The sequence below is a fragment of the Thermobia domestica genome, chromosome 10, assembly GCF_964235325.1.
Source record: "Thermobia domestica chromosome 10, izTheDome1.hap1.1, whole genome shotgun sequence".
Classification (NCBI taxonomy): domain Eukaryota; kingdom Metazoa; phylum Arthropoda; class Insecta; order Zygentoma; family Lepismatidae; genus Thermobia; species Thermobia domestica.
Window position 1 is genome coordinate 33,488,652 of NC_137463.1, and position 17,234 is coordinate 33,505,885.

Consider the following 17,234-nt stretch of genomic DNA (forward strand, 5'->3'; position numbering starts at 1 on the left):
ACTATCCACTACGGCTATTCTAAAACACCGACTAATGAATAGTTTGGGTTCTTCATTTACATATTGAGTCAGTCTCTCATTCGCTCATTCCACTCGTCTAGATATGAGCACGGATTATTAGTACAACATACACCATACAAACTAACCATTAGAGTTCTCAGTACCGGTACTTTTTATTTTTTACACAGTAACCACTAGAGTTCTCATTTTTTCTATAAAATGGGATGCATATATGGGAGGTGAAACTAATTCAGTCGCTACAGAAAAAGGAAGGAAATAAGTACTAAAATAAACTCTGCTAAAGACAGTAAAGAGGATAAAACGAAATGTACATTTATTAATGAACAGGCTTGCGTTTATAAGGATTAAGAATATCTAAATATTTTCGCCTAGATGTTTATGCAACCCATACCTCTTACGGATTCTGAAGTTTGCATATTAGTGTTGCGTAAAACGTACCTTTATGACCGAATGAGGTACTGGATAGCAACAGTTACAAGCGAATATATTAACCGAATGACTCCATTAACGAGTTCGGTCGAGTAGCCACACTATATATCTACTGGAAAAAACGGAATTTAAAAAGTTCGCTTTTGTTTAAGTTACCGTGTGGAGTAACGGACGAATATACTAATATTACAATCTTATAAGGCCCACTAGCGTGATCATCATAACTTACAATCTTATAAGATCCATTAGCATGATCCGAATAACTTACAATCTTATAAGACTCACTAGCGCGATCATCTCGTGAGCAGTCCACTCAGTGTCTGAATAAGATGTGAATGGGTAGAATATATGCTTATCGAGGAAGAGGAAGGATTTTTTAAAATTGCAATTAAACAATCAACTATCCTTTCGAGTGACGTAAGTATTCGGTACTAATTACGCAAAGCTAACCAAAGTTGGGAGATAGTGTAGTAGCTCCGCACCACAATGCCATTGGATGAAGAAAACGAATGGCATATGATAGAAGAGTAGATCGATTGAAATTCAGCGTCCATTTTCAATTTCGAAGCTATATGAGACATGAAGCTATAATCTAAAGTGGACTTCAAATCACCATACTACGTTTTAATTTCAAGGCTTTCACCCGACATCGAACTATGGTTCCTGTGTGCACTAAAGGACGCGCGCTAGTTACTAGACCAACAGGTAGGTCAGAAAAATTTCTAGATTTGATTTGAGCGTCCTGTTCGGCACCGAAGTTATGGAAGACGTCAATCTACAGACTAACGTGGGATTCGAACCACATGAGGTTCCTGATGGGAATCGAACCCACGTCTTCCGCGCCCAAGATGCATACGCTAACCACATAGCCATGAAGGAGATCGCGACGAATTGATCGAATTAAGATGATGTGATGAATGAGAAAATCAATAAACATGAAGCTCTTCACCACAAACGAGGACAACGGATCCTTCGATACCACAGATAGGTATTCTACCACTAAGCCAACACATCTCTTGCAACTATTTTAACTATGGAATACTATTACAGAATATACTTCATAAGTTCAATTAGATTGATCATAAATGCAGTGTAACATATTTTCCTCTCTTCAATTTTGTAGAATTTCAGTTATTGGCTATGCCAACACGATACTGCGTTGTTGTGAACATTACATAGCCCAATGACTACAGAGACTGCAAGTGTTTACACACGGTAGTTAAATAACGTATGTGAAACATGTCCATCACAGCTGAACAATGAGCACATCAAATAATAAAACATGACGGAATGCAGTACATAAGAAAAGAAGTTGCAAGTGAACAATGCAATACGCCGGCCGGCTTCAAGTATGTATTGAAATCCAAGTAGGAGAATTCAACGGAGTAATTGGTTCACATCTACAAGTATTACCACAACCATTGCTGGATATTAAGTTAAAACGTGTATTTTCATCGGTGCATTCGACGTACTTTATTCCTGTACTATACACAAAATTAATCAAAATGGTAATTGTTCGAACATGAACATTATCTTTCCATCACATTTTGTCTCTTTACATTAACTTTATGCCTAAGTGATATACATTGTGAGATATTACAGTACATGTTATTCCACAGTTAACTGGAATGCCTGATATACAATAACCTAATTGCTTGCCCAGTGTTAAAGAGCTTTAAACAGTCCTCTCTGAGACACGACAAACAAATGCAGAGAACTGCCTTGATTTAATCACGGGCACGTAATTTCTCAATTTGTTCGGCGCTATTCATTAAAAAAGAAACTTTATTATTTATATGTATTGTAAAAGTTAAAAAAATTAATAGGATCCCAATACGTAAGCACAGAGAATAATCCTAAACGAATTACACAACCCAAAGATTCATTTTTTTTTCAGTTTTACGTTACACGATTATGTCGTGTAGGCTAAAGGATACGGTAATGATGAGAAATGAATGAAAGGGTAGAACGAAGAAAGTGGAAGGAAACGGGAGAACCCCCGAGAAAACCCAAGTACACGGTGTTTGTCCACCACAAAGTTAACTTGGCATGAGTGGGATCGAACCAGGAACCGCAGACACCAGAGATGAGCGCTATACCACTGAGCCACCACCCCACCCCCATGATTCAACTAAACCCTAATTTACACGATTGAACCTGAGTCTGAGTTTTTATTCCGTGTCCAATTCGTGTTACTATTCGGTTCAAAATCTCTTGTCGTCGCGAATTCTGTCGAGGAATTTGAAGCTTAAAATATACAAAACGATAATCATGCCTGTTGTTCTGTATGGCTGCGAAACATGGTCACTTACTCTGAGGGAAGAACATAGACTGAAAGTATTTGAGAACAAGATCCTGAGACGAATATTCGGACCCAAGAGGAACGGGAATGGGAAATGGCGGAAACTTCATAAAGAGGAACTACATAATTTATATGGTTCACCCAACATTATTAGGGTCGTCAAGTCTAGGAGGCTTAGGTGGGCGGGTCATGTAGCTAGAATGGAAGAAAGTAGAAACGCTTTCAAAGTCTTGACTGGAAGACCAATCGGAAAACGACCATTAGGAAGACCTGGGCGCAGATGGGAGGACAATATTAAGATGGATCTCGCAGAGATTGGAATACAAAGTAGAAACTGGATGCAGTTAGCTAAGGATAGAAGTCAGTAAAGAGCTTTTGTGGACGCGGCATTGAACCTCCGGGTTCCATAGGCCATAGAGTTAGTTAGTTAGTCCTTATGTAACAACGAGGATATGACGGATGGGTCATATTAACGTGGACTCCGATCGTAGCTTGAACTCAGTGCAGTTAGCGAGCGCATGGACGGACGGACAATCATGCAAAGTTAATCCTCACAGCTAGGCCGTTCCCCACCATACTATCTTGCTCCGAAGACTACGCAGCCAGTTGCGGTAAGAATGGACCTGAGTTGTAACTGCAAGAAGCATGGTAGCTCAGTGGTAGAGTGTTCACTTCTGGTATCACGTTCCTTGGTTCGATAACATACAATGTGAGTTTATAGTGGACAATATCGTATATGTGGATTATTTAAGGATTTTCATTCTCCGCTCACACTTGATTTCACAAAAATTCAACAGTAAATCATTTTTCTTATATAACGTACACGACATAACCAAATATCACTCAACTAAAGATTTATTTATTTAGTTTCTGAATGTGAGAGTCATGATCTGGAGTTAGAAGAAATAAAAATTAAAAAGGTCGCTGCGGTTCAGTGGAATGATTAAGTCAACTACTAAGTTCGCTTCTTTTCCTTCATTATTTACATGGATTTTCAACATTGAATTCCTTATGGGACAATCTTTGGTTCAAAAGAAATTATCACTACATATTAACGGGATTATCTGCAAAATGATAAACATAAATTAAGCTATACATAGATTTCATAGTATACAGTAGCTATAATATACAGATAACAAGATATGCATATAGTTTTTAAAATGTTAAAAGAAAGAGCTTGCTTACCACCAAACATGTGCGTCCAAAGGTCGAAACCTATGTTCCAGAAATTGCTGTTCTACCACTGATCTACTGAGAATGCTATGATACAGAATTTAGCTCTGAAACGCACAGTGATATCATGTGAATCTGACGAGACGGGCCTTTGTACTTCCTTTATCACTCCATTCAAACATTTTATCAAGTAGTTTACACCTTAAGAAAGGATTTTCTATAATTAATCTTCTTCTCCTAAGAACTTCTGAACGGGAATGATAATTACAGTAAATAATTTTCCGCACGTAATTTCTAATTCGTTTATTATTTTTTAGGAAACCACGAAGAAGCTACAAGGAAGGTATTTCGTTTTCTTTTTTTATTACTATTATATTTATAACTGGTATTATTTGCACGTAAAATCTTCAAACGCCTTAAAAATTCCCAATCCTAACGCTCAATCATCATTCCGCATACATTTGACAGTCCGCGAAAATAAAAATAAAAATCAGCTATTTATATTAACAAACCAAATTATTTCTTGCTGCTATAGCACAGCAACTGTAAAAGCCATAAGTCTTTCAAAAGGTAATTAAAAACTTTTGACCACAACTATAATGTGCGCTGCGACTATCTTGTTATAATGAATAAAAGGCTTGATGGAGGCAGTGGCGTATGCAAGCGGGGGTTCTTGTGGATTTAACCTCCTCTGAGCAGATATTATGCAAAAACAAACATCTGCCATATGCACAGGGTGGCCCATAATTATGTATATAATGTTTGACTGACTGTGTAGAATTTGTAATTTTTGACAAAAAGTTCCGATATGGCAACACTGTAAAGCCTAAGAGTGGGGATGACCCAAGATGAAGCACCGCCACACTACGCCATACCAGTGCGAGAGTGGCTGAACGAAACGTTTCCGAACCGCTGGATCGGTTAATGTGGGTGTGTGGATTGTCCAGTTCGATCTGCCGATTTGAATTACCCGATTTTGTTCTTATGGGGTGTTTTAAAGGACAAAGTGTATCAAGATCACATACGCAACTTGGCCGAACTATGGGAAGCTATCACAGAAGAGGTCCACAAGATACCAGTACGGGTCTCAAGCTACTTGTAACAACGTTGCTCTTCGTCTCTATCCAATTGAATGGTGCATTGGTGGACCATGCCATGGGGAAGAGATTAAAATTCTTGTAAGGAAATGCGTGAGAGTAATGTGTTTATGTTCAATTTTAAGTTGCTAGTTTCTTTATCACAGTCTTTGAAACAACATATACATAATCATGGGTCCCCCGTACATAGGGGCATCCATGAGAAGTATACCCTCAAAAACCATCGACTACACTATCGACGCTCTCGCTTCCTATTCCTACGGTCTTTTATCAACGCAAAATTAACTGCCAGCTCTTACTAAAAAGGCTAGCTGCAAACTTCGACGTCATAGAGCATTTTATTGGAAATGAATGATGGCATGTGCACCCGAAAAATGCACCAGCTATGGTTCGGAGTTCACGTTAATACTACATCGTGTTTCATAACCTTGGAATTGCACAAAGATGCAAAACAAACATTTAACCCTATTTATAGTTGTATAAAATAATGTAAATTAATAGGGACAAGATGTGTTTCGAGAGAGCTTAAAGTGAATAAAAAATAATTTTCATGCAAGATTTGCACATTAAAGAAAAAAAGTGTAGAAAATCAATGCTGCCATTAATTTCAATAACAGACGTTATCAGTTGAAAATTAAGCGTGTGTGATTTGAGCCAATTCAGAAATTACATATAAAACAAGTTTCAAATGAAATATCCTCCTTTTGAATATGACTACAACGGAAAAGCGTGAGAAAACCAAGAACAATATTACAGCTTCATTTCTTGTCTAGACCATGACGTGTTTCACAAATGACGTATTAAGAATGGAACACACACTCGGACACTTATGCAGAACAAAGAGAGCCTCTTAACAAATCGTCTGAAACGATTACTTCATTCCGCAGAGCTGCACCCCCTTGCTTACTAGAATTTCCCTCGAGTAATCCTATTGTTATGCCTGTTGCCAACAGCTCGCAGTAGTCTCTTCAATTCTCTTTTATGATCCAAATAGAGCCAAGCCAAGTAATAATCCAACAGCAAATGCTGATTTGCAAACATTATTTTATTTCTGAATACTGACTTAAAATTAATTAATAAAGTCGCCACTAGTATTCAGACCAGTATCGTGCAATGCCACACTGGGCAGCCAATATTCTCCCTTTTCCTTATGTAAAGCGTATCTTTTTCGTAGAATATATTATTAAAAGTTTGTTCGTTGTTCGATGGCTTAAAATCATCCCAGGCCGAGCCTCACGTTGAAAATTTGATACTAATATAGGTCATTTTCGACCATTTTTATATATCTCCCCCTTTCCTAACCCGAAGTTGTACCGTCAAAATGAAATGATAAAAACCATCCCAGGCCTGAACCTCATCTATACTGAAAATTTTATTTAACATCGGTCGGGTGGTTCAAGAGTTATTAAGTCACAAACATAGTCACTTTCATTTTTATATATACGAGGGCTATCCAGAAAATCCCAGACGTTTTAACCTATCACGGCACTAGGCGCCATCTTGGTGTCAGAACGTTGCACACTCAGTACGATCCAGAAAGGTAGCATGAGCATTGTGACGCTCTTACTGTGCTTTCTGTGACGTGTTACAATGTGCGCTGCAGTAGAAAATCCCGCTTCTTCTGAGGTGCGTTCTGTGATTAAGTTTTTGTTGAAAAAAAAAAAAAAAAACAAGCCAATTGAAATTCATCCCCAACTGTGTGAAGTGTAGAGACATAGAATAATGAGTGAAGGCCGAGTGAGGCAATGGTGCATTGATTTTAAAAATGGCCGTTCCAATGTTTACGATTAGGAACGCAGTGGTAGACCTAGCCTCTGTCTGATGAACTGGTGAGGTAAATAGATGATAAAATTCATGCAAATGGTCGTTTCACGATAACAGAACTTGCTGAACATTTTCCCCCAAAATTTCACGGAGTTTGGTGCATAAAATGCTGATGGAAAACGTTGGTTACCACAAATTTTATGTTAGGTGGGTTCTGTAAATACTAACGGAAGACCACAAAAAATATAAAATGGCTGTATTACCGACTTTCCTCGAAGATTACGCAAACAATGGGAACAAGGTGATCGACCCTATCGTCACTGGGGACGAGACTTGGGTGAAGCATGTGAACTGTGAAACAAAACGACAGTCGATGGAAATGAAATCTTTAAGTTTTACGTCCCACGGTTATGCCGGTGAGGCTAAAGGAGACGGTGATGATTGACAGATGAGTGAAATGGTGGAATGAAGAAAGTGGGAGGAAACGGGAGAACCCCGAGAAAACCCACGAGCACGGTGTTTGTCCACCACAAAGTTCACTTGGCGGGGGCTGGGATCGAACCCGGGACCCCAAGCACCAGAGGTGAACGCTCTACCACTGAGCCACCGCGCCCCCCGACAGTCGATGGAATGGGGACACACACATTCTTCCAAGAAACCACGAAAGTGTTTGCAAACTCTGTCAACAAGAAAGATCAAGGCTACTGTGTTCAGGTACGCTCAAGAATTACCTTAAAGATGTGTTGTGAAACACTGAGAAAGTTAAGGCGTGCGATTCAAAACAAGCGCCGGGGAAAACTTAATACGAAGGTGTTGTTTTTCACGACAATGCACGTCCACACACGGTCAAGCATACACAATGGCCTTGGATGGTTTGGATGGGCGGTGTTCGATCACCCACCATACAGCCTGGACTTGGTGCAGAACGACTACCACTTCTCTCCAGCGATGAAGACGGCTTGTTACACAATGCTTTGATACTGACGCCGAACTGCATGTCGGTGTAAGCCAATGGTTGAAATCGCAGGCGGCAGATTTCTACGGCAACGGTATAGAAAAACTTGTGCTACGGTATAAGTGCCTTAATTTGTATGGCGATTATGTAGGAAAATAGTTTAAAAGTGTACCTTTCAAATGTATATAATACAATTTGATTTGTTTATTCTGTTACTTTTTTACTTCATTCTGTTACGTTTGTTACTTTTCAGACAGCCCTCGTATATGAAACAAAACGTATAAAAATTGTCAAGTAGAGAGACAGATTGTAATACTTCTGACATATGTAATATAATAAATATTATAATGTAACAAAGCCCTACTCGCTGATATACTGGTTAGCGCAAATTTCTTTGGTGCCCGGGTTTGAATCCCAGTTACAAAGCATTAAAATTTGAACACATTAAAGTAGTTCAGGTTACACCTTACTCTGCAGGTTGATATCTCAAATAGTTTAAATAACGAGAAGAGACTCGGAACATCAACCAACCAATTTATAAAATATGAAAGTGAGTGGAGTTGAAATCGTGTCTGCTTTCGACATAGTTTTCGAAGTTACACAACCGACTGGACAAAAGCGTTCATTAATGGAAAGTGCATTTCTTCCAGATCTCTTCTTACGCTATCACTCCACGAAAACTCGCATACATGGTGAACCAATAGGTGCGGGGGGAAAAAAAATACAATTACTTATTCTATAATATTGTAAATTAAAAATTTCTTAAGATTAACGTGTCCTAAACAAGTGATATGGGTAATTCGCTGTCTACTGAAAAGCAATTTCATTTGAATGGCCGAGGCCTTAGCTACCTACTAGTACGCTAGAGTCCATAAGCAAATGGCTTAAGAGATCAAAGAGAGTCGAGTCCATAAAACTAAGAGCATAAAAGGTGAAGCAAAATATGTGAAATAGTGGTTATTATTGAGGAACTTTTACTATTATTATAGATTTCCTTTAAACTATTTGACATACATGTATGAAATTCGATGTACGGGGGCTTTAGATGCATATGATGTGGATATATCATTCCCTTGCACGAATTCAATATAGCGAACTCAAGCGGAGAGATAGGGTATTTGAACCACTGGGCACAAGCATAAGTTTAAGGTGTCTTCCAACTCCGACCAAGCGTCTTATCAGTTCTATCTTCGACCGAATTCTTACGCATTCAGATGACACATCAAGATAATTATCTTTCTTCTCAAGTGCGAGTTGCGACCGAATAGAATGTTCTATGAAAAAGGAAGGGGGTGGGGTAAAAATCGACCTTCTTCCGCCTAAGATAGTTATAGAAAGTAAAAGCGTTCGCAAAAGCCAATATATTGTATCAATATGAAGCTCAAGGATTAAACGTTACATCTGTATAAGGTGCATATGAAACATATTGCAACAAGTACCAAAGAACCCAGGGAACAAAAAATGGCTGTTGATATTCTGCCAGTTTAGAAGTTATTCTAAATTTGCAACAACAATTTTAGTTTGGATTTAGGGCCGGAAGGTCTACGGTTGATGCTATAACTCATTAGTAAGCAAGGTTTTACAAGATTTTAAGTCCAGGGGTTTAGCAAGGGCCACATTCTGTGACCTGAGCAAGGCTTTAGACTGTGTTGACCATAATCTACTATTAAATAAACTGGCGTATTATGGCGTAGGAAATACTGGTCTAAATTTATTCAGGACTTACCTTCAGGATCGTAGACAAGTGGTATGTGTGGGAAGGTAAAAGTCAAAGGTTGTATATGGTGTACCGCAAGACTCAGTACATGGGCCTTTGCTTTTTACTATAATGGTTAATGATTTACCAAATTGTGTAACTAGTCACTCACTTCTATATGCAGACGACACAACATTTCTCAGTATTAGCCACGACTTGGAAAACTTAGAAGAAATCACAGAAAGAACATTATCTGAAGCAGGATCGTGGTTTAAGACGAACTTTTTTTTTTCCTTAATGAAGGTAAAACGAAACATTTAAACTTCAGTTTAAGAGATATAGCAACCGAGAACAATTTGGACAGTGTAAAATGTTTGGCCATTATTACTGATAACAAATTATCATGGTACGTCATATTCAATATATTACAGGAAAACTTTCAAGGAGTTTTATATTTGATAAAAAATTTGAGGAATCAGGTACCACAGAACTATGTAAGATCCGCATATCTTGCGCTTTTTCAAAGTATCTTACTATATGGTATACTGTTATGGGGAAATGGTAGCCATGTGAATGACGTTCTGTTGTTACAAAAAAAAAAAAAAAAAAAAAAATGAATGCAGAGAATATGTTTCATTGTAAACCACTATTCGTAAGATTAAAAATAATGACGGTAATCAATTTGTATATATACAATGTGTTGATGTACATCAAGGGCAAAACGTCAGAAATACACAATAGGCATGACATACACTCATACAACACTAGAAATAATAGGCGTGTCAACGTACCATATTTGAGATTAACAAAATCACAAAATAGCTATGAAGCCATGAGTGTAAGGTTGTATAATAAATTACCTATAGAACTGACACAACTACCTATGGGTAGTTTCAAAAATAGATAATATTCTTGGTTAGTTAAAACACAATTTTATTCAATAGGTGAGTTTTTTGAATACGATAATATTTAATTTTTGTAAGGTAATAATATTTATGTTATGTTGTTCTGGGGAACTTTAGTACTTATTGTAGATAATGAACAATCACTATTGCTCTACATTATTGTAGTAGGTTATAATTTGACGTTGTCTATGGCTATGTAGCTGATTCAATAATAAAATGTATTATTATTATATTATGATGCCCTTCACAAAACATTATACTTCTTGTTTTCCTGACGACCGCTTCATATTAAAATTACTGCTGCAAGTTCGAAAGAACGTCTAAACTGCCACAATATGAACAATCATGTTTGTTTCAGGGGTTATTTACGTGACTTGCTACAATATTTTTCAAATGCATCCTATGGAGATGTAACGTTCAAAGCTTGAACTTCACTTTTATAAACACTTACATCACAGGCAAAATAAATAAATAAATAAATCTTACCCACCTTCTTTACCCGCAACATCTAAACTATGCTCACCAACGAAAGAAACATCCAAACATATAACATTATAATTCATATTGTATCCCATATAAGCCTACTACTAAACAACTCTGATACCTTTATGAATTTTAACTTAGTACAAAATTTTGTGCAAAAGAAAAACAAATATCGAATTCGATTTCCACGTACATTTTAAAAAGAAAATATCACTGGTTTATATTATTTTAAACGTAAAAAAGAAAAATTTCAACGTCACCGCAAAAGTGAACAATGATAAATTGATTAATAGATAAGCACATAAATGTTGTTCGCAATTTATATGGAGAGGTTTACAATATACAGAGGTTGATTCATTTATATTGAGCCGAAGTCAATGTGCAACTGTACCGCGCACATGCAACCCATTGTCCTGAGATTCCCACAATGCAACAGTTTCTCGTTAGTCATACAGCACAGCAGTGTGGTCAAGCCAAAGTCTGATGCAGCTGAAACTATACTGATTCTGGGAGGAGTTTATTGTAGCCCTTTCCGACACTAAGTTCACGGCATTGCGCATAGTACAAATATGTCACGTACGTAATTTTCGTGTAAGTCGCGCCACCATAAATTGTAATACACAAAAATATGCGGCACACAGTTCTGGGCTCACCACACTGACGCGAGCAGCTAGAACCAGCCACTCATGAAAAGGACCCCGCAGCTATTGCGTGTGGTTCGGCACATTGCGATCGCCGAAAATAACTGTGCCATTCACACAGATTTACGACTAAGCTCATTTGTAAGAGTAATGTGCACGTCCTTAAACCATGTCAAGGAGCAGGATGAACGTCACCGCGCGGGTTATCAGTGGAAGTTTGTTATTACCCTTGATGAGGCGTGGATTTACCTCACAGATCGTATCTGAAAAGTTCGTGCCATTACATACAGACCTGTTGACGCCAAAGTCCGAAGCACGTTCTTTTCTGCCAGTGCACAGAGAGTTTCCCACAAGAGTGTGTGATTGTGACCAGTTTTTTGTAAAATCTATGTATCTTTGCCCGTCCTAACCATTTTCAAAAAATTTGATGACAATACGTTTTTGGATACAAGCGATCAAAATAGTAATTAAGTACTGACTTTAGCCAAATGACTCGTTCAGTGACGCCAGTAATTTATGCAGAGAGCATGGAAATGGTTCCGACAATTCTCATGAAGTTTGGTAAAATCGAGTTCTCAAATGTGGAAAACCTGTATCAACATTGGGAAAATTCATTTAGAGGTTGGGTTATAAAGACCGTTGTTAAATATCATTGTTGTTAGAAAGGATTTTGAAGTTAATGAAGATCCTACTAATCAAAACAGTCAAGTAATTACGTGCACGGTGTAAAAAATAATATATTTTTAAATGTGAAAGCAACAGAAATCTTTTTTTATTAATTTTTTTTTTACGTGCGTCCTGCATTTACAGCAGAAAAATATAGCAACTCTAAATATAAATATATTAAAGCTTAAAAAACAAGGATAAAAGCACTTCCCTTTACCCTACTCTACGTACGGGGCACGTAATTCTATGCTTATAGTAGTGAGCAGACTAGACACCACAGTTTCAAGATTTCGACACAGAGATGAGGTGATAACACGCTCGATCGCCTACGTCCCAGGTACTCATTTGACAGAGAACGAGCGAATCCTTTAACTTAGTGGACGAGGATAGAACAAAAGTAAATCACAACTTCAAGCCACCAACACTCCATTGGCAAACGAACCCGAGCCGTTCAGTTAGACAATAATTTCCCAACACCGTGATTCTAATTATGATTCTGATTAATAAGAAAATTAAATGATAATTATCTTAGTATAATTCTTGAAAGCACAGGTTTACGAATTTTACGTTCCACTAATATGTAAGATTACATTCATATCGTGATGTTAAAAAAATGAACATATCTGGTCTCAGGCATTTCCAGGAGAAAATGAAAAATACTACAACATTTTAACTATCCCTATCCCATCAAAGCATAAATTTGTAAAATCTACGGACGAAACATGTCACATAGTTGATTTCTGGATAGTATTGTGTGAGTAATCAAAATATATCGGGATCTTACCTCTCACATGTACAATAAGGCAGAAATATAAAATTCAAAGTGTGCTCTTTAACACGAGTACTTCATAAGACACGGTGAAATTAAGTGCTAAGTGAAGTCAGTGCATAACGAAGTCTCGCAAACTTGTGCCACATGCAAGGTATGTATTTTATACCATATACAAGTGTTTTTCCACTGTCGTTTATGCATATACCCATCAACGCTGATGCGCCTACTCCCTACGAACGCAGCCCTGCGCTACCGCACACACCTTTCTGCTCCGTTCCTGCCCTGACTCAATTAGATAGGATGGTACTTTTTAGTGGATAGCGAGCACAAGTTAGTTTCTGTTTTATGCACTATAGTCTAGTTGATATTAAGTATCTCCCCCAATATTGCACATAGAAGATCTTCAGTGTTACTTACTGTACAAACTATAGCTGAGCGAACGAAAGAGGTTAGAAGATCAGCAGGGTTTGTTGTCTTTTACTTTTCGGGGAGATACTAAATGCCATTTCTAAAGTCTTTATGCCATGTGTCGACATCCTGTATTTATATTTAGCCCTTCTAAAGTCAATTTGCTCTCATTAATACAATTTTCCCCTTAAGAAACACTTCCTAAGGCAGTGAGAGTGCATTTCCTGGTACAAGAAGTTCATATTTCATGAATATAAGTATGCCACCATAAAATAGGATAGCACGATATGAGCATGATGATAAAGCAAAATCCCAAGTTCTGTAAAGGACCATTGAGTTTTTGCGTTTTGAGTAATTATCCAACACAGTTTATAAGAAGATGACTATAAACGTGGGCTCAGAATTACAACCAGGGTTTGAATTTGGTGCAGTTCCCCCTTTACACTATACCGTCTACAAGAAAGCTAAATTACAGTCCTACGCTACCGTTAACGGTTCGCGTTCTTTCAAACAGGTTAACACTTGATGCTTATGTCGTTCATATAGCCTAACTGACAAAAAAAAAAAAAAAAAAAAAAAAAAAGCGTGATCAATTTTGGAGGGGGAGAGGGTAAGACCACTGATGTACGTAGCATTACGTTTTTCATTAGTATTAATAAGCTAATGAACGATATAAAACACACACAAAATGAACTGAAATGTGTGAAAGTTTCAGATAAAAATTAGGTAATTGTTTAGAAATGGAGGGCCAAAATTAGTGAAAAACAGGATGATGTACAGGAAAAATGTGTTGACAAGTGTTGAGAAAATATCGTACGGTGCACAATTTGTTAAAGGCAGTAGGAGAAAGTGATTGCCCATTTTATGTCGAGAACAGAACCCAACGAACCCCTGCGGAGCTTCTGACTCGTTCCTACTACTACAATACTACTACTTATACTAACGATCCTAATTTAACGTATAAAACCTAAAACGACCGAATCGGAATAGAATATCGCAAAAAATAAATAAATAAATAAATAAATAAATAAATAATAATAATAATAATAAGTGAAAAAGCTGGTCCCCCAAAGCTAAACAATAGCCAAAAGTTCTCTAACTATATTTGGATTTACTCTAAATTTCCGCATCCTTGGTGGGTTAAGTTCCAAAGTTGATCATCCGTTTGAGCCGTTCCTAGCAAAATTTTGAAAACTTACCGGAAAGAAGTGGATAATTTGCTCGTTTGTGTGCTTGATAACATATAAGGAGAGCGGAAGTTGTGTTTATTTTTCTTTATAAGCGGTTATACACATGGAAATATTTGGCAAGCAGACAGCTATTTCGCGCAAGGTTGGATTTGGGAAAGGAACGAGCATTTGTATTCTGAATATGGCTGCAGATGCACAGGAACACTCCTGATATCCTTACGCAGCGACAAGAAATTAAGCTCTACTATTTTAATAAAATGGGCCCAAATTTTCCTAACCCGAACCTAACCTACCCTACTCTGCTTATCCCTATCTTACCCTAATATACCTACCCTACTGTTATATATTTTCAAAATGGTCCTAAAAATTGATAAACATTTAAATTTTCATAGCTGTTATTGCGCTTTTGCTCGAAAAAAAGGCAAAGTACCAACTTAGAAAAAATGCCTATTTAGTTACTATGCACGCGGAAAACGTTTCCAATCCTGCAATCCAACAACTAATTCAACATTCAATTTATTTGATCCATATTACTTGAATAATATATAAAGTATTTGGAATTTAACAAAGATAAGCAATCAGAAAAGGCAATAAATGGTTATAAGAAATAGATATATAGGCCTAATACGCATTTTTACCATTTTCAGGAATTATTATGCATACAAATTTTCAATCTTACCATTCCAACAAAGATAATCTACATTCGCCCACTAGTATTATGCTTATCGTTATAATTTTCTTCAATCGAAATGTTGCAATCGCTCATTTGGTCTATATTCATTCCTTATGTTTATTAGTAAATACAATAACCGTTATTTGCACTTATTCGCTGAAAATATAGCTATTTTAAAAAATTAAAAAATGTTAGATTGTATATCCATAGAAAATAAATAAAAACTGGTGTTTCTTGTTATATTTTAATCCTTATATACAATATATTTACGAAGTTACTTCCCTTGTCCCATAGTAAATAGGAAAAGGAAGATTACCAATTATTTTCACCGAACCGGTTGCTAATTCAAGATATTATAGCCTGCAAAAGGAAACCAACATTATGATCACATTTTTAGCATGATGATCATATTTCAAAATCACTACTCGAGATACAGGCTGCTGTTAAGCCCTTTCATTTTATAAACTTTACGAACAAAAACAAATCTTCAAATGTTTAACGTACACAAAGTTGAAAACCTACCTTCACGAAAACGTCATAAAGCTGCAGACCTCAGGGCACTTTGACACTAATAACATACGCACTACCTTTAACACAATAACGTATGTTTACTTCACACACTTCAATATTATAGTCACATAAAGCCGCACACGAACAAAATCGAAAATAAAACACCTAACTAAACACAAAAACTTTCATTTAGCAACATTTATCGTCTGCACGTCTGCGGTAGTCCACATTTCACCTCTTTTTCTCTCCCCCTTACACAGAAAACTTCCTATTCTCACAGAGTATTTCACCCAAAGTTTCTTTTCTTCTATGGGCGTAATATGGCTGGCAGAGTATCCATCTCTCAGATAAATATATTCGTTGTTCAGGATTACTTTAGTTGAGTCATTTCAACGTCCTGCATTTTTTTACGTTCTCTTTCTTACGAAGGTAAAAGTGAGGGGGGACGTGGGGGAAGGCGTCCCCCACCTCCAAAAAAACTATATACGGCGACTCCGCAGTTCCTAAAAAATTGCAATGGGCAGATATAGGCACGGGGACAGCGTGACGTCATGCCGCTACCTACCGTCCCCCTATCTTTTCAGATCCACCTTTATCCCAGCTAAGAGCAAAATTTCGTACTAGCATTCGCAAAAAGTGAGGAGCGTAATGCAATGCAAAATGTGCAAAAAAAAAAAAATGTTATAACTGTTATGCCTATTAAACCAAATTAAGATCAGGTTCTGCATTGCGTTGACGTAAACCGTTAAGAAATGGTTTAATGGTTTGCGTACTAATGACTAATGTGAAGAGAGAGGATGCAGCACTGAAGAAGCACTGAAACAACTTTTGAAAGCTTCATCTTTCATCAAGTTTACGGGATTCATTTTTGTTCCTAAATATGCTCATCAAATGTTGAGCTACAAAAAAAAAAAAAAAAAAAAAAAATCAATTTTAATCAATAAAATTAGAAAATGTTAGCTTACCTCAAACTGCTTTCAACTTCTGTTGTTTTTATTTTGCATTTCTTCAATTCCAATTCTCAGAAAGAAATTTCGGAGTTGTCTTCAAAAATTCAGAGACTTCAAACTTATTTAAAATGTCAATTTATACAAGATTTATGGCCTCAACATTTCACTTGTGTACGATCTCGCTTCAATTTCACATTCTTGCCCAGTTGCGTTGTAGTAATGGAATGGAATGGGTGGGGGCTAATGGAGACGTCAGCATCAAGGCTATATATGTCTTATCACGAGTTGTTGCGTTGTAATAAGAGTGGAGATTGAGAATAGATCTTAGATCATCATAAAATATTTTACGGTTCAAATGAATGATCAATATACAAGAGATAGAGAACTGTACTAGATATTAATTTTCACCGGTAGACTATTTATATCCAGCGTATTTAACCTTATTTTATGTTTAAAAGTTTTCAGTTACTAGTCTCAAATCATGAAAAGTGTTATAGAACAGTTATAATGAGAGTATATGAAAGAGGACTGTATTAAATTTTATTTTCGGCACGCGGAATATTTCTGCAAAGTATAGGGAAACTGCATTTTATGTTTAC

The 17,234-nt window shown here is 36.9% G+C and overlaps 1 protein-coding gene across 6 annotated transcripts in view; it reads right to left on the bottom strand.

Annotated features, from left to right (window-relative positions):
- LOC145662414 (USP6 N-terminal-like protein) overlaps positions 1–15,976 on the bottom strand; it is a 318,623-nt gene extending 302,647 nt beyond the window's left edge. For 2 of the 6 annotated variants that reach the window (XM_081727967.1, XM_081727963.1), the window contains exon 1: positions 15,698–15,975. The gene's annotated coding sequence lies outside the window, so the exon portion shown is untranslated. Of the gene's footprint in view, positions 1–3,937; positions 4,079–15,697 lie in introns of those variants that run through there. The other 4 variants (XM_081727969.1, XM_081727968.1, XM_081727965.1 and 1 more) reach the window with 3 other exon arrangements.
- Between the last annotated feature and the right edge of the window lie 1,258 nt (positions 15,977–17,234).